Consider the following 15,702-nt stretch of genomic DNA (forward strand, 5'->3'; position numbering starts at 1 on the left):
ATTCCCCAGTGGCCCCAAGGAGGCACCCAGGACACACTGAATGGCCCAGTGTCCTCCCGTCACCCTTGACCCTGGGCACTACCCTCCTTGGCCTGGAAACCCCAAGCTCCCTGACGCCCCAGCCCCTCTCCCCACCTGTGCAGGAGATGGATGCTGCTGCTCTGTCAGTCAGCCCTAGAGCCCCTCCTCCTCCAGCCCCCCCACCCCTCCCTGTAGTCCTTGCCAATCGCCCTGAGCCCGAGAAGGTGGGGGACTCTTGGAGAGACGGGGCCCTGGATCCCCAGCCCTGGGGTCCCCCACTCACGGGATCAGATATGCTAGCTTAACAAAGGCCAAGGCCGGGCGCGGTGGCTCAAGCCTGTAATCCCAGCACTTTGGGAGGCCGAGGCGGGTGGATCACGAGGTCAGGAGATCGAGACCATCCTGGCTAACACAGTGAAACCCCGTCTCTACTAAAAATACAAGAAAATTAGCCGGGCGTGGTGGCGGGCGCCTGTAGTCCCAGCTACCCGGGAGGCTGAGGCAGGAGAATGGCGTAAACCCGGGAGGCGGAGCTTGCAGTGAGCCGAGATCGCGCCACTGCACTCCAGCCTGGGGCACAGAGCGAGACTCTGTCTCAAAAAAAAAAAAAAAAACAAACAAACAAAAAAAAAAAACAAAGGCCAAGTGCTCCGCCAAGCAGTGTCTTGGATTGCGGTGGGCATGGGGGTTTGCCTCAGGTCCAGGCTCTGGGATGTCGTGCAGGACAGGGCGTGGCTGCGGCGGGGACACTGGCTGGAAGCCGGAACTCCCGGTCTCAAGGACAGAACGTGTGGCCAGCGTGGCTTGCTGGGAGAGCCGTGGCCCCGTTGCCAGGCTGGCACCTCCCTGGACATCAGTTGCCATGGAAGCCACTTCCTGCCCATGTTGCCATGATGTCCAGATGGCCTTGGGGAGCCTGGTTCAGAGGGGCTGCCCTGTGCCCTTACCCCTCCTCTGCTGCCCAGGAATGGGTTGGGAGGGCAAAGAGGAGGAGAGGCTGGGACGCCCAGCATGGAGACCTGAGTCCTTCCTGCTGGAGCCAGGCTGCAGCCCAGGGCAGGGGCCAGAAGGGGCTGTTCTGCTATCCACACTGCAGCCTTGATGTTCCATGCCCTAAGCTCATTTTATTTATTTTCTATTTTTATGTTTTAAGACAGGATCTCACTCTGTTGCCCAGGCTAGAGTGCAGTGGTGCAGTCACAGCATATTGAACCTCCACCTGGGCTTGAGGAATCCTCCCACCTCAGCCTCCTGTGTATTGGGGACTACAGGTATGTGCCACCATCCTCAGCTAATTCTTTATTATTTTATTTTTGTAGAGACTGGGTCTCGCCATGTTGCCCAGGCTGGTCTTGAACTCCTGGCTCAAGTGATCTGCCTGCCTCAGCCTCTCAAAATGCTAGGATTACAGGTATAGCCACCTCACCCATGCTTGGTTGCTCCCAAGCATATCTCAAAAGCCAAGAAACAGGCCCTGAGTGGATGGAACTTGGGGTCACTGGGCCGGCCACAACCCTCAGAGGACTCCATCTCTGTGCCCCCTAACCTGGGCTCCTGGCCCACACCCACCCAGGCTGACTGGCAGGGTCTGCTCCCTCTTCAGCCCTCAGAGCTGCCCTACGTGGAGGGTTGGGGGTCCCAGAAAACCTGGGAGAAATGGCCGTGGGCCCTGGCGTGGGCACTACCCTTCATGTCCTCCCAGGGCCTGGGCTGTGGCCTGAGGCATGAGCGCTCCTTTGCCTCAGGAGGGGAAGAGGTGCCTGGTGGCCTTCGGTCAGGGCCTGTGGGGTTCCAAGAGTGGTCTTGGGCCTCCCAATTTCCCCTAGACTCACAGCCAAGAGGACAGGTCTACCGGGGGCTATATGAGGGATGCGGTGGCCTGCAGAGCGTCCTGCCCTGTCCAGGGCCAGGGTGGCGAGTGGACACATGCCCTGAGTGCCGGGCAGCCTCCCCTGCCTTCCCACCCTGTGGGGCACCCCTCAGGGGACAAAGGACAGATGGGGGCTGGGTCCTGGGAACAGGGTGTGGGGGAAGGGCAGAGTGCTGGGGATGCTGGGCCCACGACCTCCCTGTCCCTGGGGCTTCCCCATGTCAGAGGCGAGGCTCAGAGAGGTAAGGGCTCACCCTTTGTCTGCCCTGTCCCCAGTATGGCTAAGCCGCTCCCAGGGTGCAGGTAATAGCAGGCCAGTTGTCTCCCTCCTGGGTGAGTCTCTGGACACAGCTTCTCACATTTTTTATTTAAGAATCAGAGAAATATAAGAATGTCAAGGAAAAATCCTCTCCTGGACAATGCAACCCCAGTAAATGACTGTCAGCTGGGGTGTCCAGGGCTCCAAGGCCCCAGGAGGTGGCTGTGCTGGGGCTGCCAGGCCCCTGACTCCAGGGTCACTGGGGCTGAACTGAACATGCCCACCCCTGCCCAGGCCCAGAGACACCCTGCCCCTGAGGAGCCCCCCACCTTCTTGGCACTCATTGCCCACCTGCCCCTTCTAGTCGGAGAGCTGAGCCTGGGGGGACAGTGTGGCAGAGTGCCTGATGGTCGGTGCCAAGGTCATCTCTCAGGTCCTTGCTGGGGCCAAGAGCCAGGACTCCTTGCCCGTCCCCATCGCTGCCCTGTGCCTGCCCAGCACCTACTGGGACTAGGCTGCCCATTGGAGCAGTAAACAGTGCTGGGCTGTGAGCTCCTGGGGCCTGTCTCTGTGTCCCAGTACCAGGCTCCTGGGTTGAGCGAGAGACGAGGGGGCGGGGCAGGTGAGGAGCAGAGCAGCAGGGCCCAGAATCCCTCCATGCCCGCCCCTCGGTCTCCCGGACTTGTGTGCAGGTACGGGCTGGAGCTGTGGTGCAGTTCCCAGTCTCAGCACCAGATAGCACCACGCCCCTGCAGACGCAGTGCCCAGAGCAGGCCAAGTGGTTCTCAGGAGCTGCAGCCGGGGCATCCAGCAGGGCAGGAAGCTCTGTCAGGGAAGGGGCAGTACTGGGGGAGCCCCCTCCCCACTTGGATCCGAAGTTCCCATGGGGGCCTAGGACAGGGGCTGGCCGGGAAGTCAGAAGTTCCCTTGCTGAGTCGAGGGTGTCTATCCCACATTTCACATAGTGATGAATCATCCCAGACACCCCGGCACTGTCCTGGGGCTGTTTGCTACCCCTCCCAAGGGGCAGGGCTCCTGTCTTGGGACCTTCTCAAGCATAGTAGCCTTCGGGCAGCCCTGGCCTGGCCCCAAGTTGTCCCACTTGTCAGTGGGCAGCGGGGTCTGGGGGTGGGATCCCAGCTCCTGTCCAAGGTTGTGACTGCCCCTGACCAGGGTGTGGCAGCCGCTGTGGCCTGGGTCAGTGAGGCCGTGGCCGGGGAGTGGCCTGGGTGTAGGCACTGCTCTCAGCTAAGAGACAGCCCATCTGGAGGAAGAACCAGGAATCAGAGGGATGGCCAGTTTCCCAGCCCACAGGAGGCCAGCTTAGGGTCAACAGGGGTCCCCTGCAGGGACTCCAAGAGGCAAACCACATGGAGAGTCACCTGAGAGGGAATGATGGAGGCTGGGGGAGGTGGAGTCCCCACGAGTTCTACAAATATGGAAGGTTCAGTGATAAGGAAAGCAGGTGTTCAGCAATGGGCCAGGCATGGAAGGTGAGGAACATCGAGCTTATAGGAGATTGGATGAGGAAGGGGTTTCTGGGGGCTGCAATGCCCTGAAAGGACATCGTGGAGGGAAGGACTTGGGCTTTAAAGAATGAGAAGGACGGGTATAGAGGCAGGAAAAAAGACAGGTAGGACATTCCAGGCTGTGAGTGGGCCTGGGGCTTGGGCAGGGCTGACCAGCTGAGAATCTGATCTGGAGCCCTGCCTCTACTGACAAGGAAGGAGCTTGCAAAGCTGCTCCTTGCTCTTGGTGTTTCTGTCTTCATTTAGCACCTCAAGGTTGAGCTTCTAGACTCCGGAGGGACCAAGTACCAATGCAGCCAAGCTCACAGGACTGATCTCTTTGTGACCAGGAATCTTGATTCCATTCCATGGCCACAGACTGACAAACACCCATCCCCAGATGTGGTGTTTGCTAAAGATGACAAGGAGAGCCAGGCAAGAGGGTGAGGGTGATGCAGTGGCAACCTGTCTGCCACGTGCACCTTCTGTTATAGGGGCATGGGGCTAGGCAGGGGTAGCAGGATGGACTCATATATGGAGGACCAACCTGTGGCTGATTGGAGGGCATTTTCCAGCTTTCATTTTCCTAGATGCTTTCAATATCATGCTCTGACCTGGTCCTTCTCTGAAAATAGCTGCAGGTGGTTGCACATTTCTGTGGGAACAATGCCTCAGACTCTGAGGTCCTGCTGAGGTGCCTGAGGACAAAATCCTCCAAGGAGCAGCTCACCCTCAGCTAGGTGAGGACAGGGGGCAGTTTTGGGGGCAGCGTTGCCCTTTGAATGGAGAGGTGAACAAATCCTACTGCTCTGTTATTTGTTTGGATTTGGAACATGAAAAAGAGGAGGATTGGGGATACTTGGTAACAGCTGTAAAAAAAATAAGTAAGGGTACAGAACCCTTGTAGGTAATTTAAGAAAATTGTTGGGGCAGGGGTGCAACTTAGCCTGGAGAAGATTCAGCAAAGTACAAGGTTTGTCTCCAAGTCCCTGAAGACATCTCACTGGAGAGAGGGACCACACTTGTTACGCATGCTTCCAGAAGCTGAAGTCAAGATCAGAAGCTGGAAGTTCTATTAGGAAGTCATTTTAGTTTTGTGTAACTAAAAACTTTTCAAGACCTCAGTTGTCTGGAAAAGGACTGGGCTCCTTTAGAAGGTGGTGAGATGCTCACCTTTCCAGGTATTTAAGCAAAATCTAGCTGACCTAGGCTGACAAACTTCCAATCAATGAAAGTTAATTGGACCGGGTGATCTTTTATGTCCCTTCCAATCTTGAGAGCCTTTGATGACAGTCTTTGAATGAACAAGATCATTATCTTTCAGATTTCAACATTTGCTAGTTATGTGGTGTGTACTCAGTGTCCACTCTGAGCCATGCTAGAGACTCAGTGAAATGGATAATAAGTCCTGGACCTGATGTTGTGTTGAACTCTTTCATGTGCTCCTTACTACCCAAATCCCAAAACAGAAACCTAAAGAAACCATGATTAGAGCTGAGTGTTGCTTTCTGAGACCCAAAAAATATCCAGGCATGTCCAAGGCACTGTGTCTCAGGGAGACATCTGAGAAAGGTGTTAACACCAACCTCTACAGTCCTGGCCACTCCATCTACCACCATTTTTCCCTTTGCATTTGGCCAGTGGTTCACAAACTTGAACATGCATCGGGATCACCTGGAGGACTGGCTACAAGAAGGTTCCTGGGCTACACTCCAACCACAGAGTTTCTTATTGAGGACCTGAAGTGGGCCTGAGAATGTGCATTTCTAACAAGTTCCCAGATGATGCTGATGCTGCTGGTCTAGGAACCACACTTTGAGAATCTCTGTGCTAGGCTGTATTAGTCTCTCTCATGCTGCTAATAAAGACATACCTGAGGCCGGGCACGGTGGCTCAAGCCTGTAATCCCAGCACTTTGGGAGGCCGAGTCGGGCAGATCACGAGGTCAGGAGATCGAGACCATCCTGGCTAACACGGTGAAACCCCGTCTCTACTAAAAAATACAAAAAACTAGCCGGGCGAGGTGGCGGGCACCTGTAGTCCCAGCTACTCGGGAGGCTGAGGCAGGAGAATGGGGTAAACCCGGGAGGCGGAGCTTGCAGTGAGCTGAGATCTGGCCACTGCACTCCAGCCCGGGCGACAGAGTGAGACTCCGTCTCAAAAAAAAAAAAAAAAAAAAAAAAAGACATACCTGAGACTGGGTAATTTATAAAGGAAAGAGGTTTAATAAACTCACAGTTCCACATGGCTAGGAAGGCCTCACATCATGGTGGAGGGTGAAGGAAGAGCAAAGGCACATCTTACATGGCAGTGGGCAAAAAAAAAAAAAAATCTTGTGCAGAGGAGCTCCCCTTTATAAAAACCACCAGATCTCGTGAGATTTATTCACTATCATGCAAATAGCATGAGAAAGACCTGCCCCCATGATTCAATTACCTCCCACCCACAATATGTGGGGTCCCTCCCACAATATGTGGGAATTATGGGAGCTATAATTTGAGATTTGGGTGGGGACACACAGACAAACCATATCACAGGCCACTGTTTTTCTTAGGTAGATGTTATTATTCCCATTTAGCAGATAAGAAAATAAGGCACAGACAAGTTTAGCCCCCTTGCCCAAGTACATGGCAGAGCTGCCAGGAACTGATATATTGAGCTGGGCCCATAGTGTTTGCTTTTACTTTTTTAGTGCATTTAAGCCAGTGCTAGACTGGGTTGGCTTTGCTTGGCCAGGATTTGGGACAGCAGATTTTGTGAACAGAAACAGCTGCTGATTTTTTTTTCTTCCTTATTACAGGAAAAGGCTTTTCCTCAAGTGGTTGATGGTGCTTTCTTTCCTAATGAGCCTCTAGATCTATTGTCTCAGAAAGCATTTAAAGCAATTCCTTCCATCATAGGAGTCAATAGCCACGAGTGTAGCTTCCTGCTGCCTATGGTAAGAATTCCAGCTGTCCATGCTGCCACTCCCTCAAACTGATGCAGCTCTTGGCTTCAACAGCTGGGCATTTCCACAGATGACATCAGCTGTTGTAAGTGCTGGAGCCCACCAGCAAAGCACACAGTGATCACCTTTCTTCTCTCTGAAAAAGGGTAAGTGAGGACCAGGCCAGTCACAGCAAGTGTCTGCCTTGCTCCTCATGTGATAAGGTTTAGGGTGGAAGAAACAACTACATAAAAAGGAAAGAGGGGATGGGTCCATTTGGTCTTTGTTCAAAAAATATTACAAATGATTGTTTCCAAAAAATGCAGTTACTACTTCAGAGTTGACATTCAGATAGATTTGAAAAACTTCAGTCCTTTAAACATGTCATGTCCAGCCTTGGTTCTGGCATCTTGACATCCAAGAATGCTAAGGTTGTATAAGTTGCAAAATTGTTGAATCATTTTATTTATTCAACAAGTATGTACTGAGTATTTATTACAAGCTTATAAAAACTGAGCAGCTGGCAGCGAGCATGGTACCAGCTTTCTGGGAGCATACACTCTAGTGGGGAGAGACAGATGAGACACGAGGTTGAGAAGATGATTTTGGAGAGTGATAGATGCTATGAAGGGCACAAGTAGGGAGAGAAGCTATCTTTAGGGAGACAACAGGTGGTTAGGAAAGGCTCCTCTGGGGAGAGATTGTTGAGTTGAGGCCCGGGTGCCGGGAAAGACCCATTATTTTTTTATTCCATGGTTTAGGAAGACTCTCTTCATTGGAAATAAACTTTTCATCTGTCCTTAGAAGAGTGGAGGCTTCAAATTCCTAATACTGTTGAAGCTCGTGTAGACAGACTGACCTCCTCATTTTAAGCTGGAGGAAGTGGGTTTATGAAATAAAGAAGTTTGTCAAACTACAAAGCTAGCTGATGGCTGTGTAGAACCAGAATCCCGAGTTCATTGGGTTGTGAAAGCATGTTCTATCATTATTAATTTGACCTCCAGGGCAATGTTTTGAAGTGGGACTAGGGATTTTTGTCCTCGTGTTGCAGATGAGGCCACTGAATCACAGCTCATGGCTTAAGTAAGTACTTTCAGTGATTTCTGGGTGTGTATTAGAAAGAAGAAGGGAGCTGCTAGTGATGACAACCACCACTGTAACTACTATAGCCAGTTCCCCTATGCCTTCCAGTGCCAAGCACAGGCCATCCAAGCAACAACTTGAAAACAGGCATGATTATCCCTATTTTAAAGAAACTGAGGCTCAGAGCAGCTAAAGTGGCTTTCCAACATCTCCCAGCTAATAAGGAGACACTGGTATATAAATACTTTTTATGCATTTAGGCTCTGTCTTATTTTATTTTATTTTATTTTATTTATTTTTTTATTTTGCTTTTGAGTCAGAGTCTCACTCTGTTGCCCAGGCTGGAGTGCAGTGGCACAATCTCGGCTCACTGAAACTTCCACCTCACGGGTTCCAGCAATTCTCCTGCCTCAGCCTCTAGAGTAGCTGGGATTACAGGTGCCTGCCACCATGCCCAGCTAATTTTTTTGTATTTTTAGCAGAGACAGAGTTTCACCATGTTGGCCAGGCTGGTTTCGAACTCCTGCCCTCAAGTGATCCACCCACCTTGGCCTCCCAAAGTGCTGAGATTACAGGCATGAGCCTGTGCCCAGCCGAGCCTCTGCCTTTAAATGCTAAGTTCTCTGCTTACCTGCTGTGTGACATTAGGGAAGTTGCCTACCCTCTCTGAGCCTCCATTCCTTCATCTGTGAAACAGGGTTAATTTTAGCACCTGCCTCACAGGTATACATCAAACAGCCTGGCATACAGTCAGTCCTCAGTAAATGTTAGATATTGGAGTTATTCAAGTGACAGAATTTGTAGAGTTCAAAAGCCTGTGTGGGTGCTGAAATTCCATGTGAATTTGCAGTTAAACCCATTGCTAGCTGTTAGAAACCACAGGAAATTCCCCAGAAACAAATCCCAGCTCCTTAATGTGCAGAGAAAGTTTTTAGTAGTTAAAATATGTTTGTGGGTAACTTGAATGACTCTGAGGGTCCCCTGAGATTCCAGGAGCTAGGTATGGTCCTAGTATTCATTTAAGTACTGGCCATAGTGATTCATTACCCCAAGATTTTCAGCAGAAAACATACCAAGAAAATTCATTTGTCAGGTGGATAGTGTTTCTGCTGCCTCACGTTTTGAAGCTGTAATTTCACCAGAATATGGTAATTTAACAAATAATCACATGAAGCACTTACTACATACCAAGTACCATTGTAAGAGCTTTACAAATATCAACTCTCTCAGTTCTCATCACCTCCCTGGGAGGAGGTACTTGTTGCAAACTCCATCTTACAGATGAGGAGCCTGAGGCAGGAAAAGTTGAGTCCCTTGCCAAGTTCTCAGCCGGAGAGGGCAGCAAAGGGAGCCTGTACTTTCAGCCACCAGCCTCACCACCACTGCCTGACCTCCCACTGTGGTTTCTCAGAGGCCCCACCCGCAAAGGTCTTTAGAAGGAGAACAACAAACGCCAGTTTCAAAATTTTCTGGTTTCTCTTTGAACTTGGTGTCAAAGCTAAGCTGGGGCCTCTTAGGCAGTCAGAGCTGCCATAATTAAATACCATAGACTGGGAGGCTTAAAGGACAGACATTCATGTTCTCACAGTTCTGGGGGCTGGAAGTCCAAGATCAAGGTGCTAATATTGGTTTGTTTGTCTAAGCTTTCCTTTCTCATAAGGACATCAGCCAGATTGGATTAGGGCCCACTCTAACACCGCCTTTTAACATAATCACCCCTTTAAAAGTACTGTCTCCAAATAGTCACATTCTGAAGTGCAGGGGGTTAAGGTTGAACGTGTGAATTTTAAGGGAGCCACAACTTAGCCCATAGCGGGAGTCTTCCCACAAGGTGGCCACTCGGGCCCCACAAGGCTGCAGATGGAATGACAGGGAACAGCTGCCTTTTATCAAAAGTGAGAAGAAGAAATTAACTATCTGACCAGCACACTGAGGCCACTTCCACACGTGGCTGTCTGGGCTCAAGGGCTCCTGCCCTTCCCAGCTTCCCCTGTGAAAGTCAGGTGCCCAGGCCCTCGGGGAGATGGGTTTACCTTCTGATGACCAGATGGCTTATGGAGGGCACTGCTTCTGTCCACAGAAGGAGGCTCCTTAGATCCTCAGTGGCTCCAACAATCCCTTGCCTCCATCTGATACAAAACATCCTGGTGAGTAGCTTGGGAGGCTGCAGTACTCTAGAGACACATGCACTTAACAGACAGCCCTGGGTAACACTCATCAAGAGCAGCCAGGGGCACTCAGTCATTCAACAGACCTTTACTAAGCATAGGTGTATTAGTCCACTCCTGCACTGCTATTAAGAACACTGGAGACTGGGTAATTTATAAAGAAAAGAGGCTTAATTGGCTCATGGTGCTGCAGGCTGTACAGGAAGCATGATGCTGGCATCTGCTCAGCTTCTGGGGAGGCCTCAGGGAACTTACATTCATGGTGGAAGGTGAAGGAGAAGAAGGCACGTCTTACATGGCCAGAGCAGGAGGAAGAGAGAGACGGAGGAGGTGCCACACACTTTTAGACAACCAAATCTCGGGAGAACTCTATGACGAGAACAGTACCAAAGGGATGGTGCTAACCATTCATGAGAAACTGCCCCTATGATCCAATCACCTCCTACCAGGCCCCACCTCCAACATTAAGGATTACAATTCAACATGAGATTTGGTGGGGCACACAGGTCCAACCTATATCAATAGACCCACAATCCCAATACACAATCCCCAACCTGGAAGAGCTCCAAAAACCCAGAGGCTTTTTGTAACCCACCCAGCAGCCAAAAGGGACCTTGACTGATTTTTGCTATCAGTCATTTTTGTTCCCACACATTCATTCATTTTATTTATCCCAGCTTTCAGATGTTTCTCTGTGGATGCATTAATGTGGGTGTCGGGATGTTGCCCCCACCCCGAGCTTGTGTGATAACATGCAACGTAGGTGCTGCATTGTCTACCTACAGTCTGAAAAGCTCTGAATGCTGAAACACACATGGGACTGAGGACCTGTATTCACTACACACCAGCCAGGCATTGGGCCAGGTTCTGGCAAGACCAGTCATTCACTCATTTATTGTTCTATCACTAATTCATTCATTCACTGCACAAACTTAGCAGTATCTGGTCTTACTCTAGACACTTGGATATAGAGATGGATTGCTTTCCTTCCTTTCTTTTCTCCTTTTTCCATCTTCCTCTTTTCCATAAACATGTATTCAGTGTGGACTCAGTGTCAATGTTCATTTTGTTCATTTGTCCATGGAACACATGTTTAGTGAGAGTCCACATTCCCCCACATTTCCCTGGGCACTGGGGTGCAATGTACGTGGACAGAGATGACAAGACACTTCAATACAGCACATACGAAGCAGAGGAATATGTAAGGCCCTGTGGTGCCCACAGAAGGGGACAGGTGGCTCCTTTGGAGAGAAGGGTTTGGAAGATTAATGGAGCTTGTCTGGTGATGGAAGGGGTGGGTGGAGAAACTGGGAAGAAACAAGAGTACCAGCTGGGAGCAGAGGAGTGTGAAGAGATCAGCTGAGGGTTGGCTGCAGCAGGAGAGAATGCTTTCAGCTGTTGTAAGCTGTGTAATGAGCATGAACTTCATCCTAAAGACTGAGAACAGAAGGAAGAAGGACATTCTTTTATTTCTAGTTTTAGAAAAAGCCCTCTGAAACTGGGCACAGTGGCTCACACCTGTAATCCCAACACTTTAGGAGACCAAGGCAGGAGGATTGCTTGAATCCAGGAGTTCAAGACCAGCTTGGGCAACATAGGGAGACCTTGTCTCTACAAAAAATAAATAATTAGCCAGGCGCGGTGGTGTGCGTTTGTGATGCCAGCTACTTGGGAGGCCAAGGCAGAAGGACTGTTGAGCCTGGGAGTTTGAGGCTGCAGGATCTCACCACTGTACTCCAGCCTGGGCAAGAGAGCAAGAGACTATCTCAAAAAAAAAAAAAAAAAAAAAAAAAAAGAAAGAAAGAAAGAAAAAGAAAACAGAAAGAAACACTACGGGTAGAGATCCCTCAGGCCCCCGTAGTGGAGGGATGTTTGATGAGTTGCAGCTGTCTGATGATGAACTGGGACTAAGGTTTGAGAGATACTGATGATATAAGTCATACAGTGGAATTCTCAGGTGGATTGGAGATGGCCTCATGGAGAAGATGCTCATTGATCTGAACCTTAGGGGAGGGGAACAACTGAGCAGAAGGATATTTCAAGTAGAGTGGAAAGTAGGTTGTGCAGGAAAGTGCAAGAGGAACGGAAGGGCATGTGTCTCTCCTAGGTGCGGTAGTGTGCTAGGGGCTGCATTTCAAACAGTAAGTAGTTTGCTGATACAGAAGGCATAGCCTTGCTCCAGAACCCTAGGACTTTGCACTCTGTCCTATGGGGGTTCACCTGAGACTCCACACAGCATCTATACCTACCTTGGACACCTCCAGCACCATGGGGTCTGCTGGTTATATGGCCAAAGAGGCCAGGCCCTTACGCCATAGACTGGACCTGCTGCAGAGGCCTCCCTTGCTCTGGCCTGATTAAAAACCACCAGTCTCCTGAGGACCTGATAAACGAGTCTGAGCAGCATTCCCCAATGTGATGTACACTGCCTCGCCTCCAAATTCCAAAGAAACCTGTCAAGGGCTGTGCTGCTGTCTTAGTGGTAGGGGTTTGAGCTACAACACCTTTCCAGCATTTCCCAGAGCACCAGATCCCTGAATCTTCATAGAATTTACCATGGTCTCTTTGCCATTTGTGCTTGGGAAAAGTTGAGAGGGAGAAGCCTGGGAGGCAGGCTGGTGCCAGGTCAGAGAAGCATCAAATGTCCTATTAAGGCACTCAGCAATGGGGCCTGGGTGAACCGACAGGACTGAAGACCTGCTCTGGGCCAAGCTGCATGCTTTTCTCTTCATATCTTGTATAATCCTCCACATCCCTACAGATGAGGAAACTGAGGCTCCAAGAGACCAACTAGCTTAGGTAAGATAATAGCTAAGGGCTGGAAGCAGCGCTGGTACCAGAGCAGGAGTGGTTTCATGGATGTTCTGCTAGTCACAGAGGATCTTGTTGCTCAGAAGGGTCCTACATTTGGTTTAATGCTCCGCTGTCACCATCTTGAAATTCTTAATGATTTTTGAACAAGGAGCCTATGTTTTTACTTTGCATTGAGCCCCATAGATGATGCAGCCAGTTCTGCGCATGAGTGACTCATTCTGTGACATGAGAGAGAGGCCTATGGTCAGGAGCATGAGACTTGGATGCAAATACACTTGCGAAAGAATCATGGTTCTTCCAGTTGGGCCCAACCACTTCACCTCTCTAAGCCTCAGTTTCTTAATCTGTGAAATGGGGCTAGTTTTGATATTTGCATCATAGGGTTGCTGTGTGGGTTAAATGAAACAATGTGGGTAAAGCATTCAGAATCATACCTGCACAGGTGAGTGTTTATTGTGTTGGCCATTGTGGTTGACCTGCATCTCTTATGACTACGACTTTTTCACAGCATGTCCCGCTCCAGTATTTGCCTTCTGTGGCTAGTGAATACTTCTATGACAAGCACTCCTTGACTGAAATCCGAGACAGTCTTCTGGATTTGCTTGGAGATGTGTTCTTTGTGGTCCATGGGCTGATCACAGCTCAATTATCACAGAGGTGAGTCTCTGAGCACCCTGCTTCAGGACCACAGCCCAGCGAGGCTGGTGGCCAAGGGGATCTATGTTGTCTACTGACTGGCTGCCTCCTCTGCCTCTGTTTCCTCATGGAGAGGGCGTTCCCAGGTGTGCCTGGATGGAACTGTACCATGATGACCTGCGCCATTCACCTGCCTTTCAGAGTCTGGGAATGTTGATCAGTTGTTGTTTCCATTCCTGCCCCTTCCTCAGGACCAGATAGAAAATTCCCATCTCTCTATAATTTTCTGGGGGCCATCCCCCAGGAGTTTTTCTTTCTAGAAATGTCTTCCCCAGCATCTTAGCCATATGTAGTAATAGAACAAACATTTTAGCTATAGGGAGTAATGGAACTTCTAAAATAATAGACTTTAAATCAACTATTTTAAATGCAGCCAAATACTCCACCCTGTGATATTAGATTCCACATTTTTCTCAAGTGCACATGCAACATCCTCCAGAACAAACCATATGTTAGGCCACCAAACAAATCCCAATAAATGTAAAAGGATGGAAATCATGCAGAGTATCTTCTTCAACCACAAGGGAATGAAATTAGAAATCAATAACAAAAGGAAATCTAGGCCGGGCGCGGTGGCTCAAGCCTGTAATCCCAGCATTTTGGGAGGCCGAGACGGGCGGATCACGAGGTCAGGAGATCGAGACCATCCTGCCTAACATGGTGAAACCCCGTCTCTACTAAAAAATACAAAAAACTAGCCGGGCGAGGTGGCGGGCGCCTGTAGTCCCAGCCACTTGGGAGGCTGAGCCAGGAGAATGGCATAAACTCGGGAGGTGGAGCTTGCAGTGAGCTGAGATCCGGCCACTGCACTCCAGCCTGGGTGACAGAGCAGACTCCGTCTCAAAAAAAACCAAAAAACAAAAAACAAAAAAAAAAAAACAAAAGGAAATCTAGAAAATTCACAAATATTTATAAATAAAATGGTATACTCTTTTTTAAATTTAAAACCTTGTGGTTAAATATGCTTCATAAAAAATTTACCATTTTAACCATTATAAGTGTATAGTTCAATGGCATTAAGTACATTCATGTTGTTGTAAAAACATCACCACTATACATCTTCAGAATGTTTTTATCATCCCAAACGGAAACTTAGTACCTATTAAAAATAACTCCCACCCCTCCTTCTCCCAGACCCCAATAACCACCATTCTACTTTCTGCCTCTATGACTGAGTTTTTAGTTACTTTAATGACTTTGGTTACTCAATGTAAATGAAATCATACAAATATTTGTCCTTTTGTCTGGCTTATTTCACGTAGCATAAGTTCTCAGGGTTCCTATATGCTGTACTATACATTAGAATTTCCTTCTTTTTTAAGGCCGAATAATGTTCTGTTGTATGTATATATCACATTTTGTTTATCCATGTATTCATTAATGGACATTTGTGTTGTTTCCACCCTTTGGCTATTGTGCAACAAATAAATGGGCTGTTGACTACAATTGGCTATTGGCTATAATGCTGCAATGAACACAGTTGTAGAAATATCTGTTCAAGTCCCTGTTTTCAGTTATTTGGGGTATATGCCAGAGGTAGAATTGCTAGATCATATGTAATTCTATGTTTAATTTTTTGAAGCATTGTCATGTTCTCCACTGTGTCTACACCGTTTTACATTCCTACCAGCAATGCACAAGGGTTGCAATTTCTCGACATCTTTATTTTGTTATTTTCTGTTGTTGCTGTTTTTTAAATAATGACTATTTTAATGGATTTGAAGTAGTATTGCATTATGGTGTTTTTGTTGTTGTTGTTGTTTTGTTTTGTGTTTTGTTTTGTTTTTGAGACAGAGTTTTGCTCTTGTCACCCAAGCTAAAGTGCAATGGCGCAATCTTGGCTCACTGCAACCTCCGCCTTTTTGGATTCAAGCGATTCTTCTGCCTCAGTCTCCTGAGTAGCTGGGACTACAGGCATGCGCCACCATGGCTGGATAATTTTTTTAAATTTTTAGTAGAGATCGGGTTTCATCATGTTGGCCAGGCTGGTCTTGAACTCCTGACCTCGTGATCCACCTGCCTCAGCCTCCGGAACTACTTTTCTAGCCATCCTGTAAAGGGGTCACTTACCCCTGAGTTGCTGGCTAACTCATTGGATAGAGCAGTCAGACCTTGCAATGCCTTTGTTATACTTCCCTTAGGGGCAGTGTGGTTTGGGATGAAGGAGCAACATTGAGTTTTAATCATGATGCAAACTCCTCCTCTTTCTGCTAATATCATGTCTAAGACTATCCTATTTTCCTAAGCCATCTGGCTAGTAGCCCATAATTGCTCAGCTATTCCTTTAACAGCATCTCTTGTGTAGTTAATAAAGCACTGTTGGTTGTAATAGATGTAGTTTATCCAATCTACATTTT

General features: G+C 48.7%; 1 long non-coding RNA gene across 1 annotated transcript; it reads left to right on the top strand.

Moving 5' to 3' along the window:
- Positions 1 to 667: 667 nt before the first annotated feature.
- On the top strand, positions 668 to 9,615 carry LOC140709125 (uncharacterized). Its single transcript, XR_012089521.1, has 3 exons — positions 668 to 1,432; positions 4,294 to 4,398; positions 6,459 to 9,615. It is a non-coding gene; the product is annotated as an uncharacterized lncRNA (long non-coding RNA).
- Positions 9,616 to 15,702: the final 6,087 nt, after the last annotated feature.

This window comes from Chlorocebus sabaeus, chromosome 19 (assembly GCF_047675955.1).
Source record: "Chlorocebus sabaeus isolate Y175 chromosome 19, mChlSab1.0.hap1, whole genome shotgun sequence".
NCBI classification, from domain to species: Eukaryota; Metazoa; Chordata; class Mammalia; order Primates; family Cercopithecidae; genus Chlorocebus; species Chlorocebus sabaeus.